Raw genomic sequence first — 15566 nt, forward strand, 5'->3', positions numbered from 1 at the left:
AAGTCTGATGGCCTAAATTTGATCCCTGTGTCCCACAGGTGGAAGGAGAGAACTGACTCCCACAGGTTGTCCTCTGGTCTCCAGATGTTCACAATGGCACAATAAATCAATGAATAAATTAATTTAATTTTAAAGAGTCTTTAAATTATAGTTATTTTTAACTTTTTATAATTGAGCTACCAGCTCAGATTACTCTCCACAGTTCTCGATGCCTTCCTTCAGTGTGATGTGCACCAGTGGCAGAGCACCCTCTGATCCTCAAGGAGTGGATACTCTAGCCAGCCTCTCAAGAGTCACTAATGACCATCTAGCCCCGTTATGGTTCTCTGTAATGTTCACTGGAAAGTTGGCCTGCCTTTTACTGGAAAATTCTCTCTTGCCTCCATGAACCCTTGAGTGATTCCTTTTGTTCTTTCACCTTGATTTCTCAGATCTGTCACTTCAGGCCTGGCTTTTTTCTGAGTCCCCCCTCCCATGTGTAGGACTGCTCCAGGGGTCAGGCAGTTTGTCTCTTTACTTCCTGTAGTGATAGCCTGCTAGCTCTGACTCATATATCGCCTGTCCAGGATGACTATAAATTCTTTTACACCCCACTTTCCCCATATTTTTTTTGTAACCACCCTTGTTGCAGGGTATTTGATTACCCTGTGAACCCTGGGATTGTGTTATTTACTGAAAAAAAAAATCTGTTTCTAATTGTGGTGTGGTTCACCCTTCGCACACACCTTTAACCCCAAACAATGAAGGTAAAGTTAGTTTGTAGAAGGAAGCACCCATGTTTGAAAGTGATGTCTAATTGAGTGACAGACAAAGTGACGAATCAGAGAAAGATTTGACAAAATAGGATATACCCAACTCTCAGGAGAAGAGAGGGGAAAGGGAAAGCAGGGCAGAGAGAAGGAAAAAAAGAAACAGTTTTACTAGAAGAGTTTTACAGAGACAGGTTGAAAAGAAAACAAGTTAGACACAGGTGAAGACAGACGAGCCAGAGAAGAAGAAGGAGCCAGAAGATTAGAATAGATTGTCAAAGTTAGTTTGAGGCCAAGCAGAGCAATTCAGGAGAGGCCAAGAGAGAAGCCATACTGAATCAGTCAGCTTGGGGAGGAGTTTGGGCCAGATCAGCTGAGTTGAACCAGCCAGCCAGAATTCAGAAAGAACTAGGAGAGGTGAGTTTATTCAGCAGAAATTCTCAGAGGTTGAAAACATTCTAGACCTAGATTAGATTGTAAGGAGATTAGAAGTTTCCAGGTCTAGGCCTAGGTTAGCAAACTGAGGCAGTAAGCCTGGGAGACCACAATTACCACAGTTGAAAAAAAAAAGCTGCTTTTACACACCCCTTTCTTTTAAACCTGTGAATCTAGGCCTGTGCCAGATAAAGCTCATTTCCCACCTCTGATTAACTGCAGCTGGACTGAACCACCCCGGGTTCCTTAGGAGATGTTTAGGGCTTTTCTCTGTCCTGTCCTCAACTGCTAATGGCATTAACAGTCTCCTAGTCACCACGCTTAATCGCTCTTTTCTGACTCTATTATTCTGTTAGTAAGGAGTGACCTAGGGATTCTGTGACTCTAGGCATTTCTCTGCTTTTTCTAACATGTGGATGTGCCGTGCAGGGCTGCTTTGGCCACACATCTCCAGAGTACCATTCAGAGAAAGGGACACATTTCCTGCTGTGGACGAGGATGCCACTGCCCATGGTTATGCAACAAAGGACGGAGTGTTGGTGATGCAGACTGTGGTGCTGGAGGCAGTTGTCAGGGAAGGGAGGTGGCAAACACCAACCTAGACAGAAGTTCTATTTCTATAAAGAAGAGAGAGGTTGGGGAAATAGCTTTTCAATGTATCCTGTATCCAGGAGAGAGAAGATTGTTTTTCTAGACAAGGCTGCACTGGGCTAACTTCGCTGTAGATCCAGACAAGTTTGAGGTGTGTTGCTGCAGCTGTTTCCTTCCAGACCTTGCTTATCTTGGTATAGAGTGTTGGAGGGAGCTTCTAAATTGCAAAATCCATGTTCAGTTAGGATAATACCACACTCTCATGTCACAAATACACACCTTTGGATGGGATGAGCGTGCTGCATAGAGGTTGGTGAGACCTGTGGTCACACTGCCTCCCTTTCGACTAAAGCCGGTGAGCTGTACCCAGCAGCTGTGGCACACCTGGGCTCATCCTGTAGCAGGTTGTCCCCTCTGCTGCATAGGCTGTATACGTCACACTCCACGGTCACCGTTCATGTAGATGTCCATGTGAACAGAGCTTCAGAACTACCTAGTGTGGTGACCTGAGACAAGACAGAAAGATAGGACATAATAAGGAACACGAGAAAGGAAAGAAGCCCCTGACCCTGAGATCTAGGTTGTCTTTCCTGTTGACAGAGAGCCAAAAAAAGTCAGTGCAACCTCTGCAACCAAAATTGCCTACAAAGATAGTGTGTTTTTTTCAAAGACCTCTCAAACAAGAAATGTAAAAAGAGTGGCAATGATTTCCTAGAGCCGGGATGTGTGTAATCTCCAGTATTGCTGTAATATTATATTATCACTCCTCCTGTGCACAAATCCAAACACGGTACTCAGAAAACACCTTACAATTGATCTGCAAAGGAGAGCCTTTGAGAAAAACGAAGCTATACACTTTTAAACTTCTAACCCTCCCCTTATATTTTAAACTCTGCTTAATCGTTAAACCCTGTTATAAGTTACATCCTTTGAGACCTGTAACTTAGAAAGCCAATAGAACATATATTAACTATTATGAAGACATTTAAGATTGACCCTCTTGCTGAGTGTGGTGGCCATTGCCTTTTCCCATAATAACTCAACTCAAACTACATAGTAAGACCTTGTCTAAAAAAAAAGGAAGAAAGATTGACCACCTTAAGAGCCAGCATGCAAGTCTTGGGATGGTAGATCCTCTCCTATTTGCTTCTCTTTGGTTCGACCAGGAATTCTTTTTGCCTGTAGTCAGGGATCTGGTTTACTTGTGTGGAGATCCCTGAGGGAAAAGATAGCTCTGAGGGCTTCTGGTGGCTGTGTAGGGCAGTATCTCTCTGTGTGGCTGCTGGCAACCCTGTTTCACATCCAACACTTATATCCAGAGCCTCAGACCGCACTGGCCAGCTGTTTCCTGTATGAATCGGAAACTCTCACCATGACTTCCTCCCTCTGCCCCCCAAATTTTCTTAGGTCTCCTCTTTTCTTCAACTTTCACTTCCTAAAATGTCATTGCAACAAGAGTCATCGGCTTTGCGCTCTCTCTCTCTCTCTCTCTCTCTCTCTCTCTCTCTCTCCCCCCCCCCCCAGCTAACTCCTACTCACCCTTGATTAATGATGATGATGATCAATGCTGTTAGTGGAGCATTTGTTCTTTCCTTGCTAAAAGTCTCAGGTACAGCATCATCGGTTTTCATCTCACAGGAATCATTGAGGAACAGTTCCTGTCACTGTCAAAGGAAACAGGCTTAGAGGTCCCAGGAGACATTCCCTGATGCACCTCACAATGAGGAACTTGGCTGGCCAGCCTGAGGGGCCTGCGCTCTGAATTACCATTCATTCTGAGCCTTCTCTGGAGTTCATAGGTCAGATACAGTCCTCCATGACCCCTCCTGCATTCCTGGCTCCAGAGACCTGTGGTCACCCTCCACAGCACCTACATCATCATCAAGCTCAACGCTTCTCAAAGGTGCTGAAGAGAGCTTTGTTTCTTTCTTTTTTTCTCTGCTTCTCTGAGATCCTCAGGGTATTAAAAATGTAAAAATTCTAAGACAGGATTAGAAAAATAAATCACTTTCCTGCACCTTTCCATTTCTCCAAATTAAAACCTTAAATATTTATGCCTGTACCTAGAACCCATAATGTTACATAATTTTGCTAGGCACACAGTAACTATATGTGTTAGTTATTTTAAAAAAGAGATACTTATTCAACTCTCCCTGCAGAGTAGTGTGGTACTAGGACATGCATTTAAAGTTATAGCGAGACTATGTGACTACTGTTCTTTCACTGTGATACTAGATGCCCTTCATGGAAGGAAGCCATTGGATAATTGGCATTTCTAGAGTATTAGTTATTTATTCATCTCCAGCATCTACTACAGTGTCAGTGTTTAACAAGTCTCATAATCCATCATGATGGTTAAATAGATAAATTTATGATTTGGGGTTAGGGTCAGAATCCCCACACAACTTGAACTTGAGTGAGCCATCTGACCTCTCTGGCTTCAACCTTGTCACTTGTCAAATGCTGACATTAATTACAGTCTTTCAAGGTTGATGAGGAGAACACGGGTAATGATATCCCTCACCTGTGGGATGGCAGAAGTGAGCCACAGATAATGACAAATGCTTGGGAGACAGGCATTAGCATCGGGACTACAAAGCCGCCCTTCCCTGGACCTCTGCCTCTGACAGCCACAGAGACGAGCTCATGGCCCCAGGAAGACTCAACAGTGTCTGAATTATTGACAGAGACAAAGCCCCTCAAAAAAGCACAACGCACGGACCTTGCTTTTTATAGAAAGCAGTCCACCAGACCTCCTCCCTCATTGAAGGACTTAACCACTATTCCGAAGTTTGAACCTATCAGTGTTTTTAAGCGCTCCCTGCTCTTGTTATGACTTGCCTGGCACCTGCTCGTCTCCGGTGGCAGTCATCAGTGAGACTTCTTCCTCCTGTTTTTATTCTTTGGCGGCACGTTCATGTGTTTTAGTCAAGGAATTTCTTTGGGAAAAGCTCCATTTTAAGCTCCGGTTTCCCAGGTATAGAGAGCCTGAGGCTTTTTGGCTCCTGGATTCTCTCTTCACTGGAGGGCAGAACACTACAGCAATTCACAACCAGGGCATATCCTCTCCATTCTAGGATCTTTGGAATCTGGCTCCCAAGGCTTGGATGGAGCCCCCATAGTGCTACATCCCAAAGACACTGGGCATGGAAAAGCACAGACTGTTTCTCTGCTGTTGCCGCAGCCTCTCTCTAGACGACCTGATTCTTTGGGTATGATGGCGGCTCTTCCTGACTTGATTCTGCAGCTCTGGGTTCTGATCACCTAGTTAGACATCTCTCAGATATATGATAAACATCTGTAACATATGTTAGTATATCATATTTCAAAAGAAGGACTTAGCAGAGTGTGTATACAGTAAAACTCCTAGCACTTGGGATGCTGAGGCAGGAGGATGGGGCAAATCTAGGGCATACTTGTTTATAAAAAAGAAAGGGGAGAGGGAGGCAAAGGAAGGGAAGGGAAAGAGAGAAATGAGAGAAGCTTATTTTGCTAACAAACCTTGGCTTTTCTCCCAACATTAGTTAATGACTCTTGTCACTCACATGGTTCTCATGCAGAATCCCATGAGTCTTTGCCACAGTGCCACCTCTGACTCTACTCTTCCTGTCTGTTCATTCTCCCTCCATCCTACTTCAGCCTGTGCCAAAGCTATTTAGCATCCGTCACTGGTAGGAAGGACCTTTGGCAGGAGTTGATCATTTCCGTTCCAGGAAACCACGGATAGTTCACTGGCCTCCTGATGTCCACTCAAATAGTGTCTTAACTTTTCATACTAAAAATGATGGTTTTCCACCATGGCTTCAAAAAGCAAGTTAATGTCCCTATGAGCTCAAAAAGCAAAGCAGAAAAGAAATTTTTTAAAAAATCTTTTGGACAGAGACTATCCCTGTAATATGTTCCAAATGCTGCAGGCATAATTTTGTGTATTTTAAAAAACTTTTCTTTGATTTACTATGTTCTGTGGTTATAACAATGGTTGGTTTTAGCTGGTAATTTTTTCTTTTAACTAATTGAAAATCAGAAGTTTTGCCAGTTTACATAATCATTTTTTGATGACATGCAACAAATCACTCATCAGAGACGTAAAGAGCCTCTCTGCTCACTAACCCACAGTTCTTGAGGCCCTACCTCTGCCTAGCTGGGTGGGCTCTCTGCTCAGCTGGACCACGGGTGTGAACCAGAGGTGGCTGGTAGTCACTCGACCTGTGACCAAATTCAGTTCTTGTAGTTGTGTGATTGTCATCCCTGTTTAAGGGCTCCTTGGTTAGGATGAGCTCACTGCCGTAGTCTCCACTGAATAGTAAACTTACTTGTAGCCATAAACCCATTATGCCAGGCAGTGAACACAGGAGAAACAGAGCCATGGGACTGAAACCAGGGTGTGGGGATCCTAGGATCATCCCAGCACTCTGTTCTCCACCATTTATTTTCCCCTTAAAAGAAAAAATCAGCATCGCATTCATTTATCTGTATAAATCAGAAAATCTAGTTATAATAGTATAAACAAAAACAAATATTTTTCCCACATAGCAATAAATAGGCGAGTGATGATAGATGCTGACACAGTGGCTTGGTGACATTAGGGCTGATCCTTGTAGCCTCTTCATATGATAACGGCACCGCCAGCAACCATTGCCATGTGCCCAAAAAGAAGAGTCAAACTGAAAAGGATTATAGTTACCTGAGCTACGTCTGCCTTCTTCCCCAGAAGAACAAAACAAAGATAAGAAAACACTTGGCAGAATTATATAACTCAGCGTGTCAATTAGTTAAAAGAAAAAATTAGAAGGTTTAAGTCTGATTGGTCAGAACTTGGGGGGACAGTTACCCCATGGTTCAAGGAGGCTACAGACATAATAGGAATGTGTCTGTCTCAAATTCATAGTGAAACCATCCTCGGTGCTGGATGGTGAGAGGAAGTGGGTGTTTAAATACTAACTCTTGTACCAGTTTTCCCCAAGCTGAGTATGGTGTAGCACAGAGTGCAGAGACTGGCAGCTTGTGGTCCTCCCCTAATTCTGTTGTAACCTTGAATTCATCTGCAACCAAACCAATTCCTTTGTATCTCAACTGAGAGGAATACGTGTTTTAATTATCGCAGGGTTACTATACAAACAAGTTTAGGTCCGGAGTATAGGTCCATTGATAGATGTAGAAGGCCTTGAGTCAGGTCCTCAACAAAAGAACACTCCAAATAGCAGTAAGAAACTGAAATAATCCACGAAGCTATTTGTATTATGGGACTTGCTTAGCCTTATATATACTTATGCCAGGTGGGACTCAGAAGCTTCCTATAGAATCCAAGACCATATTGTGTTGGAATATCCATAGTGATGGATCACAACTTTTAAGACATAGACGAGCCGGGCAGTGGTGGCACACGCCTCTAATCCCAGCACTTGGAAGGCAGAGGCAGGTGGATTTCTGAGTTCGAGGCCAGCCTGGTCTACAGAGTGAGTTCCAGGACAGCCAGGGCTACACAGAGAAACCCTGTCTCAAAAAACAAACAAGCAAACAAACAAACAAACAAAAAGACATAAACGGAAGCAAGTTATCCACACCAATTATTTATCTTCACACAGCAAAATATTAATATTTTTGTACTAGAAGTATGAAATTCGCTAAGCCTAGGTAAACTTTCCAAGGTGGAGTAAGCCATTACCTGACCCTAAGGAGTGCTCTGCAGACCTTATGAGGCCACAGAGTTCTGTGACACAGAGTTCTGTGACACACTGGTGCCTGGGGTACATATCTCTTAAGGCGACTGACTCAGAAATGAGCCAGACACCAGAGGCAAAGCCTGACCTGTTTTCCAAGCCAAGTGTGACTTTGATCCTTGACACTTGGGTAGCACAGCCACAAAGAGCATTTTGAAGAAAAAAAAAAATTCATGTAGTCAAGCAATTTGAAGTTGTGACTTGAGAAAACATTGCCTCATCTCAGGAAGGAATTACCAGTTAGCTGTCTATGACTCTTCTTACTTCTCATGACTTATAAAAGGCCAGAACATTTTTTGAATTAATTTCCAGGTATAAGGTGTATTTTTCCAGATCAGATATGAGGTATTAGCAAATTACCTTTAGATAATCTAAGCTGGTATCTAAAAACAAGAATGTGAACACAGTCAGGAGGAATATTTGAGGGAAGGACTCCCAATTCTGGCTATAACTGGCAGCAAACTGGCCCATCAGCAGTAATTAATCATAAAAATGACAACCAGTTTCAGGCATTGCTCAGAAGTAAGATTTCCTTTCATGCGTCAGAAAAACTTGAGAGGTGAACTCCACCAAGGATCACCTCGCCTCTGTCCTGGGAAGTTTCCTGACTGACCCAAATTTAAGCAGGTGACAGCATTCCTGCTGAGGTAAGGAAATAATAGAGCTCTGGGGTTGGAGCTATATTTCAGCAGGTGGACTCTGCAGGATGGAGCGCGCCTTGTCACATTTGGCATTGCTATAACAAAATACCTAATGCAAGGTAATGTGTAAAGAAGAGGTTTGTTTGGCTGATGATTCTAGTCCCTAGGTGGTTCAAGCAGCATGGTGCCAGCATCCTGGATGGAAAAGCTGCTTGGGAGGTGTCCTGAAGCAGCTGTAGTTCACAACAACCTGCCCTATGAGACAGCATTAGTCCACGCATGAGTGTACAGCCTCTATGACCTCATTTATCTTCTAGGAGGCTCCATTGTTTAAAGGTCCTCCCTCCTCAGAACTGCCCCAGGACATCAAGATTGCAACACACAAACATTTAGAAGTAGCCCCAAAGTCAGGCAGGAGACAAGGAGTTGTATGGGGAGGTGGGTCTCTGTTTCTTGTGCCTTCTCTTGGGCTCTTCTTTTGTTTGTTTGTTTTACCCTATTGCAATGTGTCAGATTTTATTCTATTATTGTTGTTATTCCCTAGACGTCTGTTTGTTTTCTAATGAACGACAGAAAGGGGTAGACTTGGATGGGAGGGGAAGAAGAGAGGAGCTAGGAAGGATAAAGGGAGGGGAAACCATAATCAGGACGTAGTATGTTAGAAAAGAATCTATTTTCAATAAAAGGAAAAATATAACTATTAAAAAAAAATGTCAGAGCCAACCTGAACGATCTATCCCCTTTCTTTCCGAAGCTCTCAGGCTGGCTGACAGCTAACCACAACAGCGGTCGCTTTCATTATCGCCGGATAAGTGAATATGGGTTTCAATAGCATCAGCACACAGAACAACAGGGAGTGGGACATGAGACTAGTGGAAGCTGGGGAATGGGTACACTGTCTGCCTTCTTAAATGAAGCAACAGAGACTGTGTCTGGCTAATGTGGAAAGGAATTGAGTTTATGGAAGGTATTGGAGAAGTCATTGGATTGTCAGCTGCCAAACTTGGCTTGGAAAATCGGTTAAGAATCACAAGACAGCCAGCAGTGCCCAGAGCCAGGGTAATGCGGTGGTTCTGATTAGGATGCCACATTTGGTTCTGGATTCGCTACTGAATCCAGACGCTACTGCCACTGGGCGCCTACCAGATTTCCATTGCTTGCAAGCTACTTATGCATCCTTCAGAGTCCATGTATCATTGAATGCTCTCTCAAGACCCAACAAGAGGGATAGAAAATATTTTTTTTCTTTCAAAAAAAATGGAGATTTTGGATATTGGATGGAAAAAAAACCAAAATAAACAATGATAACAACACAACAAACATTTCCGTTATGAACATTTCATAGCAAAAGAATCTGTCTTCTCGTTGTTTGGATTGAATGGTTATCACTTAAAGCAGCAATTCTCAACCTGTGGGACAAGACCCCTTTGGGAACTGAATGACCCTTTCACAGGGGTCCCATAAGACCATGAGAAAACACAGATATTTACATTATGATTCATAACAGTAGCAAAATTACAGTTTTGAAGAAACAATGAAAATAATGTTATGGTTGGGGCCCACCACAACATGAGGAACTAACTGTATTAAAGTGTCGCATTAGGAAGGTTGAGAACCACTGACTTAATGCTGGTTGAACTAACCTGTGATAAAGAAGGAGCTAAGATTTTAAGATGAGTAGGAGGGGGAAATATATCCCGACGGGAAGATCTTGGGTTTATTAAATAGATAAATATATGAACAAATGACCAAATAGAACAGAGGATTCACAGAAACAGCCTTTAGTAGAAAATAATTCAGTTTGCCTGGAAGAGGGAATTCACATGGGGCAACACAGATGAGGACAGACTGGAAGCCTGCCCTGGAGCTGCAGTGTTTACCGAGCTCCTGACAGGTACTCCGTGTTGTATGCAGTGTAAGAGCTAGCAGCAGGCAGGCTGTGCAGCCTCTGCTTTCAGGGAGCCTTTGTGAATTTCTTCTTCGTCTCTCTTATGAGTAGTAGTTGAGGTTTTTAGGAGACCTGTGGCACAGCCATTTGCAGGGTTTTGGAATTTAGCATAATAGGTTGTATATTAGGCCACAGGATGAGACTGAGCAGAGGGAGATGGTAAGAGACTAGTAACTAGGCTGAACCCGGCTGAAGCTCTGAAAGTGGAGAGAGGTCCAAGGAGTTCTTCAGACTCATTCACTGAACCTGACACCATTCCTGCCCCTCTCAGAGAAGCACATTGCAGGCTAGTGCCATTGCTATGTCTCAGTCCCAAAGGGTTTGTCCTTGTCTTATACCCAGGGCACCCTCTTCTAGTTGAAGGGTCAGGGTACAGATGAGCCCTCGGTAGTCTCTGACCCTGCTGAACCGCAGCAGTTCTGCAGGACAGGCCATCCGAATAGGCTCAGGAACGGAGGTGACTGTCTAGATCTCTGAAGTTGAATGTAAGCCGTCTAAAGACAGTGCCGGTCTCTTGTGTTTCCATGCACTCGGAATTCTTTGCACCTGGGACATCATGTCTAGTACCAGTTCCTGGTGGTGTCAGCCCCTGACTGTAGAGCACACCAGAAATGTCGTAACTGATAACTCACCTTCCAGCTGCTGCTGGCCATGGTGAGCAATGGTAATCCCTTGTACGCATGCACTTGAGTCACTGTTCAGTCCTAAACCTTTAGCACCTTTTCGTTTTCCACGTGGTCTTCTCTTAGCTTCTAAGGTCCCTGTGTTCTTCTCTTCTATGTTTCCCAATACAAACCTCTATTACTCTCACGCTGATCCCTCTGTCCCCAGAACAGTCTTTTTTTTGGGGGGGGGTGTTAGTATTTTTTGATATTTTATTTATTTACAGTACAGATGTCATCCCCTTTCTCCATTTCCCTCCCTAGAACCCCCTATCCTTTACCCCCTCTTCCTTTATGCTTTTATACCATTTTGATTACATGCATGTAATAAGGTCAGCAGAACAGTCTTTTTTTGTTTGGTTTGGGTTTGGGTTTTTCGAGACAGGGTTTCTCTGTGTAGCCCTGGCTGTTCTGGAACTCATTCTATATACCATACACTGGCCTTGAATTCAGAAATCCGCCAGCCTCTGCCTCCCAAGCGCTAGCATTAAAGGCGTGCGCCACCACCACCCAGCTCCCCAGAACAGTCTTACTCTCATCTATTAGCGTTCCAGAGCCCAGGGCTCCCTTCATAAGTATGCAGCCTGCATACTTATGCCTTTGTTTGTCCGTCTCTCAGAGGTCTCTCCACGGCTGACAGTCACCACCCCTGCGTGACCTTTGGCAGGCAGTTATTCCCACACTTGTGTTTGCTCCTCTGTCTTGTCTCTCGCAGCTAAGTTATGGCCGCTTGAGGGTTGCTATCTCGAAGGACAGCTGGCACATTTCCAGGAGCACAGAGCTCTTGAGTATGAGCGACCGGCCTAAGGCCATCTACTTCTGATGCCTCTGCTGTCAGAGGAGTGCGTTCTCCTTCCCCACGATGTAAGGCCTAAGTGATGCTAAGAGAAGGGGTGCCCTTACAATAGCAACCCAAAGTCTTCCCTGGGATTTCTGTTGTCCCTGAGATGCTCCTGCTGCTGACTGTGAGTCACTGCTCGTCTGTGGCTCCAAGCCTCACTTCGTGATTCACAGGCTAAAAGTGGCATGAGGTTTTTACTGCGGAACTAATTCCAGCCTGAACCGAGCTTCACAATTACTGGGTTCCTCTGTGGGTTCTGAGCTCCGGGCGTAGCACTTCTCACGACATATACCTAGAATGCGTTTCACAGGGATATGCTGGGAGGTTCCCTGCAGCTCGTGTTCTGTCAGCTTTTGTTCGGCTCGTATCTGATCTAAGTGAACAAGCTGAGGAAGAGTCGAGAACTGCTTGGGGCTCCTCTTCTGTGTATTCCTGCTGAGTGATGCTTTGCTTTCTCAGGCAGAATATGCATCTGAGGAAGTCTCAGAACTGGCCTCTGTAACCAAGCACTTAGCTCTCCTTAGTGTCTCAGAGACCTGCTCTAATCATGAGTGAAAGGGGGGATCACTGGAGAGAGGGTGGATTCGTAAATGACAGAAATGGGGAAGCTTTATAGATCTGTATTCAATCGAAAGACTCTCCCCAAAATGCTGTAGCACCTCGGGTAAGGCATTGAACAGCAGCTGCGATGACAATGGGTGACACCTGCGTAGGGTTTGGAGTGGAGCATGGCCAGGGTAATCCCTCTGTGAGGTCACCTGCTATTATCAGCACTACTTTGTTTCTTTCTGAGACAGTCTCATGTGACCCCAGGCTAGTCTCAAACTGTAACTAGGATAGCCTCAAATTTCTAATCCTCCTGCCTCCACCTCCTGGGTGTTAGGATTACAGATATGTACCACCATGCTCAGTTTTTGCAGTGATAGTGTTGAGCCCAGGGCCTCATGCGTGCTAGGCCAGCAGGCTACCCGCTCACTGCTCAATAGCTGCAGGCTATCCGTCTCATTGTTGCAGAGGGTTTATCGTGCCCACTACTGAACACTTGGTGTTCACGGTCCCACTGAGTCCTTTGAACAGTGAAGTGACTTTTGCTATTCCTGGTGTACAGAAGTAAACCGAGACTTAAAGAGGTTGAATTATGAGTTCAAGCACTTGTGCTGATTAGTTTTATCTCAACTTGACATAGGCTAGAGTCATCTGAGAGAAGGGAACCCCAGTTGAGAAAATGCCTCCTTAAGATTCGCTTTGGGCAGGTGGTCCTGGGTTCTATAAGAAGCAGGATGAGCAAGCCATAGGAAGCAAGCCAGTAAGTAGCACCCCTCCATGGCCTCTGCATTCATTCCTGCCCTTACTTACTTCCCTCAGTGATGGACTGTTATCTGGAAGTGTAATCGGAAATAAACCTTTCCCTCCCAAGTTGCCTTGGTTATGGTGTTTCTCAGCAGTAGTAACCCTAACTAGGACACCAGTCATGTATGCATTGGGCCGTGAGATAGATCAGCATGTAAAGGCACTTGTCACTAGTACTGATGTCCTATGTTTGATACCTGGAACTCACATGTTGAAAGGTGTATATATACACACACACACACACACACACACACACACACACACACACACACACACCTGGAGCTATTGATCCTGAATAGCCTACCTGTTTTTAGGGTTTTCTGCTCCCTTCACGTTTTCTTTTCTTCTCCCTGTCCATCCCTCTAACCCCACTTTTCCATGGATTTTGCTGGGCTCGCCATTGTGGGGTAGTCAGGATGTTTTCCCCATGGAGCCGTGACGAGGCATGTGTCAGCACATGCCTTGCATTGTGGCTTTCTTTTCCGAGAGGCCCAGCGCGGGTGCGGCCTCACATCCAGCTGCTGTTTCTGAGAAGCTGAATCCCACTCTTCAGTTTTGCTGTCTTATCTTGGCTCACAGCCATTACCACATTGAGTGACAGTGGCATTAACGTTGACGGGGGCTAAAGACAAACGCTCAGGCAGCCAGTCATGGGAAGCAGTCCTTGCGTTTGTGGCTGAGTTACTTGAGGTAAGATCTGGTTTAGGACAGCAACATTCTCCAGGCTGCTTGCTCATGTCCAGGCCTGTGGCTGGGAAGGATCTCAGGGGAGGGCCTTGGAGCAGAGACTTGTGGGCATTCCATCCTTTGTGCGCCCTGGGTGTTCTGGCAGGTATCCACATGGGGATTTCTCAGGAAGTGTCAATACAGTTCATTGCAGCTGATGTTCATAAACAACTTAGTGTATGACAGTGTACATATACTCTGAAGTGCTTTTTTGTGTGGCTGTAACTTGAAGATTACAGTGTTTTGGCATCAGAGGGCCTTGGCTAAGGGATTGGCTCTGTTACCCACAGCTTGATGTTTCCAGAGTACCTGTTTGTTGTGGCTTCTGATTGATCATTCCTTATATAGAGCGCTACCATGGAAAACAAGAGTCAGTATGACCTGAAACCATGAAATTTTTCTCCTTAAAGAAGAAGCATTTTAGGAATGCTAGGATTACCTAATTTCTCTCTACTCAGATTTTCTTTTTTCCTTTCTTTTTTTTTTTTTTTTTTTTTTTGTAATCTATAAAAGAACTAAATTGTCACCTGACCTAGTCATTTAATATGGAAGATGAGGGTTTTAAAGTAACTCAGTTCATAGAGTGCTCACCTTCCTTGTAGGAAGCCCCAAGTTTGACTCACAGAACAACTTAAAGCCGGTGGTTCTCAGCCTTCCTAATGCTGTGACCTTTTAACCCAGTTCCTCATGTTGTGGTGACCCCCCAGCCATAAAATTATTTTCATTGCTACTTCATGACTGTGACTTTGCTACTGTTAGGAATCTTAATGTAAATATTTGACTGCAGGGTATCTGATATGTGACCCCTGTAAAAGTGCCATTGTACCCAGAAAGGGGTTGAGACTCACTGATTTAAACCATGCGTACACCTGTAGTCTCAGCATAGGAGGTGAGTGCAGGAAGATAGGAAGTTTTTCCATATAGCAAAGATGGCCTCAAATATATGAGACTGTCTCAAAAAGCAAATAAAAAAAGACCAAATAAACAAACAACAGACCAGTACACTAACAACTTAAGCGAAGGATGGTACAAAAATAGGTTTCTGATAATTATAAATTTTATATAAGCAGTTGCTTTAAGAAGTATAAAAAAAAAAAAAAACTTTTCCCGCCAAACAAGGCAAAACCATTAAATGTTTTCTATACTGATTTTTCTCTCAGTATAAATTGTTCACCGAAGATAACTTAGAGCAGAGTTTAACCATTACTGTTATTGTGGAGGCTGAGTTACATCATTCTAGAAACCATCTGAATAGTGTATTCGCTTAGCAAGAACAGTAGTGCTCAAGACAGATAGCTCATCTGCAGAAGCACATTAATTTTGCATTAATCCTCATTCATTCATCATAAGATCAAGAGCTAGGCTGGAGTTGTAAAAAGACATGAAGAAAATTGTAAGTCAATTAAATAATATTGAACATCCACAGAACATAATTGCCATGCAAGTAAAGATTTGACATTTATATGCTAATTCAAACTGACCTGGATTGAAAATGTATTTAACTCACTTTTTTTTTTTTCAGTAAAGCAAATATTCCCCAGACACTTACATAAATGAACAAGAGATGACTCCATGATTGTTTTGCTTTATTTTGTTTTTTTTTTTTTTTCTTGATTGGTTAATCATGGTTAGAGATGCCATCTGGGAGCTGCTGGGTTTCAGCCAGAGATTCAAATCAGACTCTCTGGAAAAGTTACTTGCCTGAGGCAGGAAAGCACTTTGGTTTCTCGGAAAGGAGCATGCTTTTATTTCCCCATCTGTGTAAAAATGGTGAAAGCACTGTGAACAAGGTTTAATACTTACTAAGGCCGTTAGCCTCCCATTATAGATGACAGTATTTCTCAAACAGAGTGGGGAAATTGGGGACTCTTAATTGCTAAAATTTGTGTGTTAATTGGTGGTC

At 43.8% G+C, this 15566-nt stretch overlaps 1 protein-coding gene across 2 annotated transcripts in view; it reads left to right on the forward strand.

Moving 5' to 3' along the window:
• The window catches only part of Ston2 (stonin 2), a 130364-nt gene that overhangs the window by 17298 nt on the left and 97500 nt on the right, over nucleotides 1–15566 (forward strand). The window lies entirely within an intron of this gene.

Source organism: Arvicanthis niloticus, chromosome 23 (genome assembly GCF_011762505.2).
Source record: "Arvicanthis niloticus isolate mArvNil1 chromosome 23, mArvNil1.pat.X, whole genome shotgun sequence".
Taxonomy (NCBI): Eukaryota; Metazoa; Chordata; class Mammalia; order Rodentia; family Muridae; genus Arvicanthis; species Arvicanthis niloticus.